Source organism: Ambystoma mexicanum, chromosome 6q (genome assembly GCF_040938575.1).
Source record: "Ambystoma mexicanum isolate Mex_15411 chromosome 6q, UKY_AmexF1_1, whole genome shotgun sequence".
Classification (NCBI taxonomy): domain Eukaryota; kingdom Metazoa; phylum Chordata; class Amphibia; order Caudata; family Ambystomatidae; genus Ambystoma; species Ambystoma mexicanum.
The window spans coordinates 1,629,779,992-1,629,794,913 of NC_090937.1; the positions used below are offsets into that span (position 1 = coordinate 1,629,779,992).

Sequence of the window (14,922 nt, forward strand, 5' to 3'; positions counted from 1 at the left end):
TCTAGGGTTGTCGGTTTGTAGGCTGTAAAAGCCCAGAAAAGCTTTTGTTCTCCAACCAGCAGAGTGGCGCAGCGGAAGCGTGCTGGGCCCATAGCCCAGAGGTCGATGGATCGAAACCATCCTCTGCTAACTTTTTTCAAATTATGTTTTTGTGTCATGGCATTAGGGCACAAAGAGCTGTAAGTGCCTGGATGCAATGTCATTCCTTGAACTTGCTGCCTCGTTCCACTCTTGCGCTAAATAGGAGAGGGTCCCAGCCCAGCCAACAAAATGTACTGTTCAATCAAACCAAACTTAAAACCAAGCTCCTTTTTTAAGGGGTCCCGGGGAAATGTTGGGCTGACCGGCAAGACCTCATGATGCGAACTGCTTCTGCGTCAAACGCAAGCTTTTTTCATTCCCAGCCAATGACTTATTCTTATTTCTAAGGGCCGCTCCATCAGATAGCCCAGACAGGCAGGCAGGCGTTGGTGGTATAGTGGTGAGCATAGCTGCCTTCCAAGCAGTTGACCCCGGTTCGATTCCCGGCCAACGCAGATCAAATCTTTAAATGTTCAAAATGCATTTTTTGGAAATCAGACTCATGCTGAAAGCAAAGCTGACACACTTTTCGTGAAAATCAAAACCCCATCCAGGAAAGGTTCTTGCATCCTAGTTTCTGCAACTGTCTATCGGTGAGGGGATTGAAGCGAGCAGAGCTCCTGGCCCCTCCCCGACAAAGGCCTGACAAAGGCCTATTCGCCTTGCCCTGACGGGCCAAGGTCCCAGCAGGCCACCGAGCACAGCACCTCAGCCTATTAGAGTGAGGTTTCAGGATCTCTCTCATCCTGTAAACCAACATACTGAAGAAGGTGAAACGTGTGGCTGCGCTCCTCACATGCTGAAGCAGCAGCAGCCCTTTCCCTGAAGCAAAGTTCCTTCATTCCTCCCTCCCATAACCCTTAGCAGGGGATTTATGGTAATTGAGTTGAGTTTCCAAACTGGCCCTTCCTTCCTTCCTTCCCATATCTGCAAGCTCGAGAAGGCTTGTTTTGTTGCACCTGGGAAGTAAAGTATCTATTTGCGAGAGAGAGAGAATGAGAGAGAGAGACAGAGAGAGAGAGACAGAGAGAGAAGGGGAAGGGGTGTTGGCAGTTAGGGTGTGAGCTAGAGAAATGAGGCCTGTCTGCAAAAGGCCATGGGATGGGAGTGCGTGGTTGCAGGTTGTTTGGCTTTGTAAGGCCTACTGCCCGCTTCACTCGAAAATGGGTCTAGGGTTGTCGGTTTGTAGGCTGTAAAAGCCCAGAAAAGCTTTTGTTCTCCAACCAGCAGAGTGGCGCAGCGGAAGCGTGCTGGGCCCATAACCCAGAGGTCGATGGATCGAAACCATCCTCTGCTAACTTTTTTCAAATTATGTTTTTGTGTCATGGCATTAGGGCACAAAGAGCTGTAAGTGCCTAGATGCAATGTCATTCCTTGAACTTGCTGCCTCGTTCCACTCTTGCGCTAAATAGGAGAGGGTCCCAGCCCAGCCAACAAAATGTACTGTTCAATCAAACCAAACTTAAAACCAAGCTCCTTTTTTAAGGGGTCCCGGGGAAATGTTGGGCTGACCGGCAAGACCTCATGATGCGAACTGCTTCTGCGTCAAACGCGCAAGCTTTTTTCATTCCCAGCCAATGACTTATTCTTATTTCTAAGGGCCGCTCCATCAGATAGCCCAGACAGGCAGGCGTTGGTGGTATAGTGGTGAGCATAGCTGCCTTCCAAGCAGTTGACCCGGGTTTGATTCCCGGCCAACGCAGATCAAATCTTTAAATTGTTCAAAATGCATTTTTTGGAAATCAGACTCATGCTGAAAGCAAAGCTGACACACTTTTCGTGAAAATCAAAACCCCATCCAGGAAAGGTTCTTGCATCCTAGTTTCTGCAACTGTCTATCGGTGAGGGGATTGAAGCGAGCAGGGCTCCTGGCCCCTCCCCGACAAAGGCCTGACAAAGGCCTATTCGCCTTGCCCTGACGGGCCAAGGTCCCAGCAGGCCACCGAGCACAGCACCTCAGCCTATTAGAGTGAGGTTTCAGGATCTCTCTCATCCTGTAAACCAACATACTGAAGAAGGTGAAACGTGTGGCTGCGCTCCTCACATGCTGAAGCAGCAGCAGCCCTTTCCCTGAAGCAAAGTTCCTTCATTCCTCCCTCCCATAACCCTTAGCAGGGGATTTATGGTAATTGAGTTGAGTTTCCAAACTGGCCCTTCCTTCCTTCCTTCCCATATCTGCCAGCTCGAGAAGGCTTGTTTTGTTGCACCTGGGAAGTAAAGTATCTATTTGCGAGAGAGAGAGAATGAGAGAGAGAGACAGAGAGAGAGAGACAGAGAGAGAAGGGGAAGGGGTGTTGGCAGTTAGGGTGTGAGCTAGAGAAATGAGGCCTGTCTGCAAAAGGCCATGGGATGGGAGTGCGTGGTTGCAGGTTGTTTGGCTTTGTAAGGCCTACTGCCCGCTTCACTCGAAACTGGGTCTAGGGTTGTCGGTTTGTAGGCTGTAAAAGCCCATAAAAGCTCTTGTTCTCCAACCAGCAGAGTGGCGCAGCGGAAGCGTGCTGGGCCCATAACCCAGAGGTTGATGGATCGAAACCATCCTCTGCTAACTTTTTTCAAATTATGTTTTTGTGTCATGGCATTAGGGCACAAAGAGCTGTAAGTGCCTGGATGCAATGTCATTCCTTGAACTTGCTGCCTCGTTCCACTCTTGCGCTAAATAGGAGAGGGTCCCAGCCCAGCCAACAAAATGTACTGTTCAATCAAACCAAACTTAAAACCAAGCTCCTTTTTTAAGGGGTCCCGGGGAAATGTTGGGCTGACCGGCAAGACCTCATGATGCGAACTGCTTCTGCGTCAAACGCAAGCTTTTTTCATTCCCAGCCAATGACTTATTCTTATTTCTAAGGGCCGCTCCATCAGATAGCCCAGACAGGCAGGCGTTGGTGGTATAGTGGTGAGCATAGCTGCCTTCCAAGCAGTTGACCCGGGTTCGATTCCCGGCCAACGCAGATCAAATCTTTAAATTGTTCAAAATGCATTTTTTGGAAATCAGACTCATGCTGAAAGCAAAGCTGACACACTTTTCGTGAAAATCAAAACCCCATCCAGGAAAGGTTCTTGCATCCTAGTTTCTGCAACTGTCTATCGGTGAGGGGATTGAAGCGAGCAGGGCTCCTGGCCCCTCCCCGACAAAGCCCTGACGAAGGCCTGACAAAGGCCTATTCGCCTTGCCCTGACGGGCCTTGGTCCCAGCAGGCCACCGAGCACAGCACCTCAGCCTATTAGAGTGAGGTTTCAGGATCTCTCTCATCCTGTAAACCAACATACTGAAGAAGGTGAAACGTGTGGCTGCGCTCCTCACATGCTGAAGCAGCAGCAGCCCTTTCCCTGAAGCAAAGTTCCTTCATTCCTCCCTCCCATAACCCTTAGCAGGGGATTTATGGTAATTGAGTTGAGTTTCCAAACTGGCCCTTCCTTCCTTCCTTCCCATATCTGCCAGCTCGAGAAGGCTTGTTTTGTTGCACCTGGGAAGTAAAGTATCTATTTGCGAGAGAGAGAGAATGAGAGAGAGAGACAGAGAGAGAGAGACAGAGAGAGAAGGGGAAGGGGTGTTGGCAGTTAGGGTGTGAGCTAGAGAAATGAGGCCTGTCTGCAAAAGGCCATGGGATGGGAGTGCGTGGTTGCAGGTTGTTTGGCTTTGTAAGGCCTACTGCCCGCTTCACTCGAAACTGGGTCTAGGGTTGTCGGTTTGTAGGCTGTAAAAGTCCAGAAAAGCTCTTGTTCTCCAACCAGCAGAGTGGCGCAGCGGAAGCGTGCTGGGCCCATAACCCAGAGGTCGATGGATCGAAACCATCCTCTGCTAACTTTTTTCAAATTATGTTTTTGTGTCATGGCATTAGGGCACAAAGAGCTGTAAGTGCCTGGATGCAATGTCATTCCTTGAACTTGCTGCCTCGTTCCACTCTTGCGCTAAATAGGAGAGGGTCCCAGCCCAGCCAACAAAATGTACTGTTCAATCAAACCAAACTTAAAACCAAGCTCCTTTTTTAAGGGGTCCCGGGGAAATGTTGGGCTGACCGGCAAGACCTCATGATGCGAACTGCTTCTGCGTCAAACGCAAGCTTTTTTCATTCCCAGCCAATGACTTATTCTTATTTCTAAGGGCCGCTCCATCAGATAGCCCAGACAGGCAGGCGTTGGTGGTATAGTGGTGAGCATAGCTGCCTTCCAAGCAGTTGACCCCGGTTCGATTCCCGGCCAACGCAGATCAAATCTTTAAATTGTTCAAAATGCATTTTTTGGAAATCAGACTCATGCTGAAAGCAAAGCTGACACACTTTTCGTGAAAATCAAAACCCCATCCAGGAAAGGTTCTTGCATCCTAGTTTCTGCAACTGTCTATCGGTGAGGGGATTGAAGCGAGCAGGGCTCCTGGCCCCTCCCCGACAAAGGCCTGACAAAGGCCTATTCGCCTTGCCCTGACGGGCCAAGGTCCCAGCAGGCCACCGAGCACAGCACCTCAGCCTATTAGAGTGAGGTTTCAGGATCTCTCTCATCCTGTAAACCAACATACTGAAGAAGGTGAAACGTGTGGCTGCGCTCCTCACATGCTGAAGCAGCAGCAGCCCTTTCCCTGAAGCAAAGTTCCTTCATTCCTCCCTCCCATAACCCTTAGCAGGGGATTTATGGTAATTGAGTTGAGTTTCCAAACTGGCCCTTCCTTCCTTCCTTCCCATATCTGCCAGCTCGAGAAGGCTTGTTTTGTTGCACCTGGGAAGTAAAGTATCTATTTGCGAGAGAGAGAGAATGAGAGAGAGAGACAGAGAGAGAGAGACAGAGAGAGAAGGGGAAGGGGTGTTGGCAGTTAGAGTGTGAGCTAGAGAAATGAGGCCTGTCTGCAAAAGGCCATGGGATGGGAGTGCGTGGTTGCAGGTTGTTTGGCTTTGTAAGGCCTACTGCCCGCTTCACTCGAAAATGGGTCTAGGGTTGTCGGTTTGTAGGCTGTAAAAGCCCAGAAAAGCTTTTGTTCTCCAACCAGCAGAGTGGCGCAGCGGAAGCGTGCTGGGCCCATAACCCAGAGGTCGATGGATCGAAACCATCCTCTGCTAACTTTTTTCAAATTATGTTTTTGTGTCATGGCATTAGGGCACAAAGAGCTGTAAGTGCCTGGATGCAATGTCATTCCTTGAACTTGCTGCCTCGTTCCACTCTTGCGCTAAATAGGAGAGGGTCCCAGCCCAGCCAACAAAATGTACTGTTCAATCAAACCAAACTTAAAACCAAGCTCCTTTTTTAAGGGGTCCCGGGGAAATGTTGGGCTGACCGGCAAGACCTCATGATGCGAACTGCTTCTGCGTCAAACGCAAGCTTTTTTCATTCCCAGCCAATGACTTATTCTTATTTCTAAGGGCCGCTCCATCAGATAGCCCAGACAGGCAGGCAGGCGTTGGTGGTATAGTGGTGAGCATAGCTGCCTTCCAAGCAGTTGACCCCGGTTCGATTCCCGGCCAACGCAGATCAAATCTTTAAATGTTCAAAATGCATTTTTTGGAAATCAGACTCATGCTGAAAGCAAAGCTGACACACTTTTCGTGAAAATCAAAACCCCATCCAGGAAAGGTTCTTGCATCCTAGTTTCTGCAACTGTCTATCGGTGAGGGGATTGAAGCGAGCAGGGCTCCTGGCCCCTCCCCGACAAAGGCCTGACAAAGGCCTATTCGCCTTGCCCTGACGGGCCAAGGTCCCAGCAGGCCACCGAGCACAGCACCTCAGCCTATTAGAGTGAGGTTTCAGGATCTCTCTCATCCTGTAAACCAACATACTGAAGAAGGTGAAACGTGTGGCTGCGCTCCTCACATGCTGAAGCAGCAGCAGCCCTTTCCCTGAAGCAAAGTTCCTTCATTCCTCCCTCCCATAACCCTTAGCAGGGGATTTATGGTAATTGAGTTGAGTTTCCAAACTGGCCCTTCCTTCCTTCCTTCCCATATCTGCCAGCTCGAGAAGGCTTGTTTTGTTGCACCTGGGAAGTAAAGTATCTATTTGCGAGAGAGAGAGAATGAGAGAGAGAGACAGAGAGAGAGAGACAGAGAGAGAAGGGGAAGGGGTGTTGGCAGTTAGGGTGTGAGCTAGAGAAATGAGGCCTGTCTGCAAAAGGCCATGGGATGGGAGTGCGTGGTTGCAGGTTGTTTGGCTTTGTAAGGCCTACTGCCCGCTTCACTCGAAAATGGGTCTAGGGTTGTCGGTTTGTAGGCTGTAAAAGCCCAGAAAAGCTTTTGTTCTCCAACCAGCAGAGTGGCGCAGCGGAAGCGTGCTGGGCCCATAACCCAGAGGTCGATGGATCGAAACCATCCTCTGCTAACTTTTTTCAAATTATGTTTTTGTGTCATGGCATTAGGGCACAAAGAGCTGTAAGTGCCTGGATGCAATGTCATTCCTTGAACTTGCTGCCTCGTTCCACTCTTGCGCTAAATAGGAGAGGGTCCCAGCCCAGCCAACAAAATGTACTGTTCAATCAAACCAAACTTAAAACCAAGCTCCTTTTTTAAGGGGTCCCGGGGAAATGTTGGGCTGACCGGCAAGACCTCATGATGCGAACTGCTTCTGCGTCAAACGCGCAAGCTTTTTTCATTCCCAGCCAATGACTTATTCTTATTTCTAAGGGCCGCTCCATCAGATAGCCCAGACAGGCAGGCGTTGGTGGTATAGTGGTGAGCATAGCTGCCTTCCAAGCAGTTGACCCGGGTTTGATTCCCGGCCAACGCAGATCAAATCTTTAAATTGTTCAAAATGCATTTTTTGGAAATCAGACTCATGCTGAAAGCAAAGCTGACACACTTTTCGTGAAAATCAAAACCCCATCCAGGAAAGGTTCTTGCATCCTAGTTTCTGCAACTGTCTATCGGTGAGGGGATTGAAGCGAGCAGGGCTCCTGGCCCCTCCCCGACAAAGGCCTGACAAAGGCCTATTCGCCTTGCCCTGACGGGCCAAGGTCCCAGCAGGCCACCGAGCACAGCACCTCAGCCTATTAGAGTGAGGTTTCAGGATCTCTCTCATCCTGTAAACCAACATACTGAAGAAGGTGAAACGTGTGGCTGCGCTCCTCACATGCTGAAGCAGCAGCAGCCCTTTCCCTGAAGCAAAGTTCCTTCATTCCTCCCTCCCATAACCCTTAGCAGGGGATTTATGGTAATTGAGTTGAGTTTCCAAACTGGCCCTTCCTTCCTTCCTTCCCATATCTGCCAGCTCGAGAAGGCTTGTTTTGTTGCACCTGGGAAGTAAAGTATCTATTTGCGAGAGAGAGAGAATGAGAGAGAGAGACAGAGAGAGAGAGACAGAGAGAGAAGGGGAAGGGGTGTTGGCAGTTAGGGTGTGAGCTAGAGAAATGAGGCCTGTCTGCAAAAGGCCATGGGATGGGAGTGCGTGGTTGCAGGTTGTTTGGCTTTGTAAGGCCTACTGCCCGCTTCACTCGAAACTGGGTCTAGGGTTGTCGGTTTGTAGGCTGTAAAAGCCCATAAAAGCTCTTGTTCTCCAACCAGCAGAGTGGCGCAGCGGAAGCGTGCTGGGCCCATAACCCAGAGGTTGATGGATCGAAACCATCCTCTGCTAACTTTTTTCAAATTATGTTTTTGTGTCATGGCATTAGGGCACAAAGAGCTGTAAGTGCCTGGATGCAATGTCATTCCTTGAACTTGCTGCCTCGTTCCACTCTTGCGCTAAATAGGAGAGGGTCCCAGCCCAGCCAACAAAATGTACTGTTCAATCAAACCAAACTTAAAACCAAGCTCCTTTTTTAAGGGGTCCCGGGGAAATGTTGGGCTGACCGGCAAGACCTCATGATGCGAACTGCTTCTGCGTCAAACGCAAGCTTTTTTCATTCCCAGCCAATGACTTATTCTTATTTCTAAGGGCCGCTCCATCAGATAGCCCAGACAGGCAGGCGTTGGTGGTATAGTGGTGAGCATAGCTGCCTTCCAAGCAGTTGACCCCGGTTCGATTCCCGGCCAACGCAGATCAAATCTTTAAATTGTTCAAAATGCATTTTTTGGAAATCAGACTCATGCTGAAAGCAAAGCTGACACACTTTTCGTGAAAATCAAAACCCCATCCAGGAAAGGTTCTTGCATCCTAGTTTCTGCAACTGTCTATCGGTGAGGGGATTGAAGCGAGCAGGGCTCCTGGCCCCTCCCCGACAAAGCCCTGACGAAGGCCTGACAAAGGCCTATTCGCCTTGCCCTGACGGGCCTTGGTCCCAGCAGGCCACCGAGCACAGCACCTCAGCCTATTAGAGTGAGGTTTCAGGATCTCTCTCATCCTGTAAACCAACATACTGAAGAAGGTGAAACGTGTGGCTGCGCTCCTCACATGCTGAAGCAGCAGCAGCCCTTTCCCTGAAGCAAAGTTCCTTCATTCCTCCCTCCCATAACCCTTAGCAGGGGATTTATGGTAATTGAGTTGAGTTTCCAAACTGGCCCTTCCTTCCTTCCTTCCCATATCTGCCAGCTCGAGAAGGCTTGTTTTGTTGCACCTGGGAAGTAAAGTATCTATTTGCGAGAGAGAGAGAATGAGAGAGAGAGACAGAGAGAGAGAGACAGAGAGAGAAGGGGAAGGGGTGTTGGCAGTTAGGGTGTGAGCTAGAGAAATGAGGCCTGTCTGCAAAAGGCCATGGGATGGGAGTGCGTGGTTGCAGGTTGTTTGGCTTTGTAAGGCCTACTGCCCGCTTCACTCGAAACTGGGTCTAGGGTTGTCGGTTTGTAGGCTGTAAAAGCCCATAAAAGCTCTTGTTCTCCAACCAGCAGAGTGGCGCAGCGGAAGCGTGCTGGGCCCATAACCCAGAGGTCGATGGATCGAAACCATCCTCTGCTAACTTTTTTCAAATTATGTTTTTGTGTCATGGCATTAGGGCACAAAGAGCTGTAAGTGCCTGGATGCAATGTCATTCCTTGAACTTGCTGCCTCGTTCCACTCTTGCGCTAAATAGGAGAGGGTCCCAGCCCAGCCAACAAAATGTACTGTTCAATCAAACCAAACTCAAGCTCCTTTTTTAAGGGGTCCCGGGGAAATGTTGGGCTGACCGGCAAGACCTCATGATGCGAACTGCTTCTGCGTCAAACGCAAGCTTTTTTCATTCCCAGCCAATGACTTATTCTTATTTCTAAGGGCCGCTCCATCAGATAGCCCAGACAGGCAGGCGTTGGTGGTATAGTGGTGAGCATAGCTGCCTTCCAAGCAGTTGACCCCGGTTTGATTCCCGGCCAACGCAGATCAAATCTTTAAATTGTTCAAAATGCATTTTTTGGAAATCAGACTCATGCTGAAAGCAAAGCTGACACACTTTTCGTGAAAATCAAAACCCCATCCAGGAAAGGTTCTTGCATCCTAGTTTCTGCAACTGTCTATCGGTGAGGGGATTGAAGCGAGCAGGGCTCCTGGCCCCTCCCCGACAAAGGCCTGACAAAGGCCTATTCGCCTTGCCCTGACGGGCCAAGGTCCCAGCAGGCCACCGAGCACAGCACCTCAGCCTATTAGAGTGAGGTTTCAGGATCTCTCTCATCCTGTAAACCAACATACTGAAGAAGGTGAAACGTGTGGCTGCGCTCCTCACATGCTGAAGCAGCAGCAGCCCTTTCCCTGAAGCAAAGTTCCTTCATTCCTCCCTCCCATAACCCTTAGCAGGGGATTTATGGTAATTGAGTTGAGTTTCCAAACTGGCCCTTCCTTCCTTCCTTCCCATATCTGCCAGCTCGAGAAGGCTTGTTTTGTTGCACCTGGGAAGTAAAGTATCTATTTGCGAGAGAGAGAGAATGAGAGAGAGAGACAGAGAGAGAGAGACAGAGAGAGAAGGGGAAGGGGTGTTGGCAGTTAGGGTGTGAGCTAGAGAAATGAGGCCTGTCTGCAAAAGGCCATGGGATGGGAGTGCGTGGTTGCAGGTTGTTTGGCTTTGTAAGGCCTACTGCCCGCTTCACTCGAAAATGGGTCTAGGGTTGTCGGTTTGTAGGCTGTAAAAGCCCAGAAAAGCTTTTGTTCTCCAACCAGCAGAGTGGCGCAGCGGAAGCGTGCTGGGCCCATAACCCAGAGGTCGATGGATCGAAACCATCCTCTGCTAACTTTTTTCAAATTATGTTTTTGTGTCATGGCATTAGGGCACAAAGAGCTGTAAGTGCCTGGATGCAATGTCATTCCTTGAACTTGCTGCCTCGTTCCACTCTTGCGCTAAATAGGAGAGGGTCCCAGCCCAGCCAACAAAATGTACTGTTCAATCAAACCAAACTTAAAACCAAGCTCCTTTTTTAAGGGGTCCCGGGGAAATGTTGGGCTGACCGGCAAGACCTCATGATGCGAACTGCTTCTGCGTCAAACGCAAGCTTTTTTCATTCCCAGCCAATGACTTATTCTTATTTCTAAGGGCCGCTCCATCAGATAGCCCAGACAGGCAGGCAGGCGTTGGTGGTATAGTGGTGAGCATAGCTGCCTTCCAAGCAGTTGACCCCGGTTCGATTCCCGGCCAACGCAGATCAAATCTTTAAATGTTCAAAATGCATTTTTTGGAAATCAGACTCATGCTGAAAGCAAAGCTGACACACTTTTCGTGAAAATCAAAACCCCATCCAGGAAAGGTTCTTGCATCCTAGTTTCTGCAACTGTCTATCGGTGAGGGGATTGAAGCGAGCAGGGCTCCTGGCCCCTCCCCGACAAAGGCCTGACAAAGGCCTATTCGCCTTGCCCTGACGGGCCAAGGTCCCAGCAGGCCACCGAGCACAGCACCTCAGCCTATTAGAGTGAGGTTTCAGGATCTCTCTCATCCTGTAAACCAACATACTGAAGAAGGTGAAACGTGTGGCTGCGCTCCTCACATGCTGAAGCAGCAGCAGCCCTTTCCCTGAAGCAAAGTTCCTTCATTCCTCCCTCCCATAACCCTTAGCAGGGGATTTATGGTAATTGAGTTGAGTTTCCAAACTGGCCCTTCCTTCCTTCCTTCCCATATCTGCCAGCTCGAGAAGGCTTGTTTTGTTGCACCTGGGAAGTAAAGTATCTATTTGCGAGAGAGAGAGAATGAGAGAGAGAGACAGAGAGAGAGAGACAGAGAGAGAAGGGGAAGGGGTGTTGGCAGTTAGGGTGTGAGCTAGAGAAATGAGGCCTGTCTGCAAAAGGCCATGGGATGGGAGTGCGTGGTTGCAGGTTGTTTGGCTTTGTAAGGCCTACTGCCCGCTTCACTCGAAAATGGGTCTAGGGTTGTCGGTTTGTAGGCTGTAAAAGCCCAGAAAAGCTTTTGTTCTCCAACCAGCAGAGTGGCGCAGCGGAAGCGTGCTGGGCCCATAACCCAGAGGTCGAAACCATCCTCTGCTAACTTTTTTCAAATTATGTTTTTGTGTCATGGCATTAGGGCACAAAGAGCTGTAAGTGCCTGGATGCAATGTCATTCCTTGAACTTGCTGCCTCGTTCCACTCTTGCGCTAAATAGGAGAGGGTCCCAGCCCAGCCAACAAAATGTACTGTTCAATCAAACCAAACTTAAAACCAAGCTCCTTTTTTAAGGGGTCCCGGGGAAATGTTGGGCTGACCGGCAAGACCTCATGATGCGAACTGCTTCTGCGTCAAACGCGCAAGCTTTTTTCATTCCCAGCCAATGACTTATTCTTATTTCTAAGGGCCGCTCCATCAGATAGCCCAGACAGGCAGGCGTTGGTGGTATAGTGGTGAGCATAGCTGCCTTCCAAGCAGTTGACCCGGGTTTGATTCCCGGCCAACGCAGATCAAATCTTTAAATTGTTCAAAATGCATTTTTTGGAAATCAGACTCATGCTGAAAGCAAAGCTGACACACTTTTCGTGAAAATCAAAACCCCATCCAGGAAAGGTTCTTGCATCCTAGTTTCTGCAACTGTCTATCGGTGAGGGGATTGAAGCGAGCAGGGCTCCTGGCCCCTCCCCGACAAAGGCCTGACAAAGGCCTATTCGCCTTGCCCTGACGGGCCAAGGTCCCAGCAGGCCACCGAGCACAGCACCTCAGCCTATTAGAGTGAGGTTTCAGGATCTCTCTCATCCTGTAAACCAACATACTGAAGAAGGTGAAACGTGTGGCTGCGCTCCTCACATGCTGAAGCAGCAGCAGCCCTTTCCCTGAAGCAAAGTTCCTTCATTCCTCCCTCCCATAACCCTTAGCAGGGGATTTATGGTAATTGAGTTGAGTTTCCAAACTGGCCCTTCCTTCCTTCCTTCCCATATCTGCCAGCTCGAGAAGGCTTGTTTTGTTGCACCTGGGAAGTAAAGTATCTATTTGCGAGAGAGAGAGAATGAGAGAGAGAGACAGAGAGAGAGAGACAGAGAGAGAAGGGGAAGGGGTGTTGGCAGTTAGGGTGTGAGCTAGAGAAATGAGGCCTGTCTGCAAAAGGCCATGGGATGGGAGTGCGTGGTTGCAGGTTGTTTGGCTTTGTAAGGCCTACTGCCCGCTTCACTCGAAACTGGGTCTAGGGTTGTCGGTTTGTAGGCTGTAAAAGCCCATAAAAGCTCTTGTTCTCCAACCAGCAGAGTGGCGCAGCGGAAGCGTGCTGGGCCCATAACCCAGAGGTCGATGGATCGAAACCATCCTCTGCTAACTTTTTTCAAATTATGTTTTTGTGTCATGGCATTAGGGCACAAAGAGCTGTAAGTGCCTGGATGCAATGTCATTCCTTGAACTTGCTGCCTCGTTCCACTCTTGCGCTAAATAGGAGAGGGTCCCAGCCCAGCCAACAAAATGTACTGTTCAATCAAACCAAACTTAAAACCAAGCTCCTTTTTTAAGGGGTCCCGGGGAAATGTTGGGCTGACCGGCAAGACCTCATGATGCGAACTGCTTCTGCGTCAAACGCAAGCTTTTTTCATTCCCAGCCAATGACTTATTCTTATTTCTAAGGGCCGCTCCATCAGATAGCCCAGACAGGCAGGCGTTGGTGGTATAGTGGTGAGCATAGCTGCCTTCCAAGCAGTTGACCCTGGTTCGATTCCCGGCCAACGCAGATCAAATCTTTAAATTGTTCAAAATGCATTTTTTGGAAATCAGACTCATGCTGAAAGCAAAGCTGACACACTTTTCGTGAAAATCAAAACCCCATCCAGGAAAGGTTCTTGCATCCTAGTTTCTGCAACTGTCTATCGGTGAGGGGATTGAAGCGAGCAGGGCTCCTGGCCCCTCCCCGACAAAGCCCTGACGAAGGCCTGACAAAGGCCTATTCGCCTTGCCCTGACGGGCCTTGGTCCCAGCAGGCCACCGAGCACAGCACCTCAGCCTATTAGAGTGAGGTTTCAGGATCTCTCTCATCCTGTAAACCAACATACTGAAGAAGGTGAAACGTGTGGCTGCGCTCCTCACATGCTGAAGCAGCAGCAGCCCTTTCCCTGAAGCAAAGTTCCTTCATTCCTCCCTCCCATAACCCTTAGCAGGGGATTTATGGTAATTGAGTTGAGTTTCCAAACTGGCCCTTCCTTCCTTCCTTCCCATATCTGCCAGCTCGAGAAGGCTTGTTTTGTTGCACCTGGGAAGTAAAGTATCTATTTGCGAGAGAGAGAGAATGAGAGAGAGAGACAGAGAGAGAGAGACAGAGAGAGAAGGGGAAGGGGTGTTGGCAGTTAGGGTGTGAGCTAGAGAAATGAGGCCTGTCTGCAAAAGGCCATGGGATGGGAGTGCGTGGTTGCAGGTTGTTTGGCTTTGTAAGGCCTACTGCCCGCTTCACTCGAAACTGGGTCTAGGGTTGTCGGTTTGTAGGCTGTAAAAGCCCAGAAAAGCTCTTGTTCTCCAACCAGCAGAGTGGCGCAGCGGAAGCGTGCTGGGCCCATAACCCAGAGGTAGATGGATCGAAACCATCCTCTGCTAACTTTTTTCAAATTATGTTTTTGTGTCATGGCATTAGGGCACAAAGAGCTGTAAGTGCCTGGATGCAATGTCATTCCTTGAACTTGCTGCCTTGTTCCACTCTTGCGCTAAATAGGAGAGGGTCCCAGCCCAGCCAACAAAATGTACTGTTCAATCAAACCAAACTTAAAACCAAGCTCCTTTTTTAAGGGGTCCCGGGGAAATGTTGGGCTGACCGGCAAGACCTCATGATGCGAACTGCTTCTGCGTCAAACGCAAGCTTTTTTCATTCCCAGCCAATGACTTATTCTTATTTCTAAGGGCCGCTCCATCAGATAGCCCAGACAGGCAGGCGTTGGTGGTATAGTGGTGAGCATAGCTGCCTTCCAAGCAGTTGACCCCGGTTCGATTCCCGGCCAACGCAGATCAAATCTTTAAATGTTCAAAATGCATTTTTTGGAAATCAGACTCATGCTGAAAGCAAAGCTGACACACTTTTCGTGAAAATCAAAACCCCATCCAGGAAAGGTTCTTGCATCCTAGTTTCTGCAACTGTCTATCGGTGAGGGGATTGAAGCGAGCAGGGCTCCTGGCCCCTCCCCGACAAAGGCCTGACAAAGGCCTATTCGCCTTGCCCTGACGGGCCAAGGTCCCAGCAGGCCACCGAGCACAGCACCTCAGCCTATTAGAGTGAGGTTTCAGGATCTCTCTCATCCTGTAAACCAACATACTGAAGAAGGTGAAACGTGTGGCTGCGCTCCTCACATGCTGAAGCAGCAGCAGCCCTTTCCCTGAAGCAAAGTTCCTTCATTCCTCCCTCCCATAACCCTTAGCAGGGGATTTATGGTAATTGAGTTGAGTTTCCAAACTGGCCCTTCCTTCCTTCCTTCCCATATCTGCCAGCTCGAGAAGGCTTGTTTTGTTGCACCTGGGAAGTAAAGTATCTATTTGCGAGAGAGAGAGAATGAGAGAGAGAGACAGAGAGAGAGAGACAGAGAGAGAAGGGGAAGGGGTGTTGGCAGTTAGGGTGTGAGCTAGAGAAATGAGGCCTGTCTGCAAAAGGCCATGGGATGG

The 14,922-nt window shown here is 49.9% G+C and overlaps 1 non-coding gene across 1 annotated transcript; it reads left to right on the plus strand.

Annotated features, from left to right (window-relative positions):
- Positions 1–2,957: 2,957 nt before the first annotated feature.
- TRNAG-UCC (transfer RNA glycine (anticodon UCC)) lies at positions 2,958–3,029 on the plus strand. The gene has a single exon. It is a non-coding gene; the product is annotated as a tRNA-Gly (tRNA).
- Positions 3,030–14,922: the final 11,893 nt, after the last annotated feature.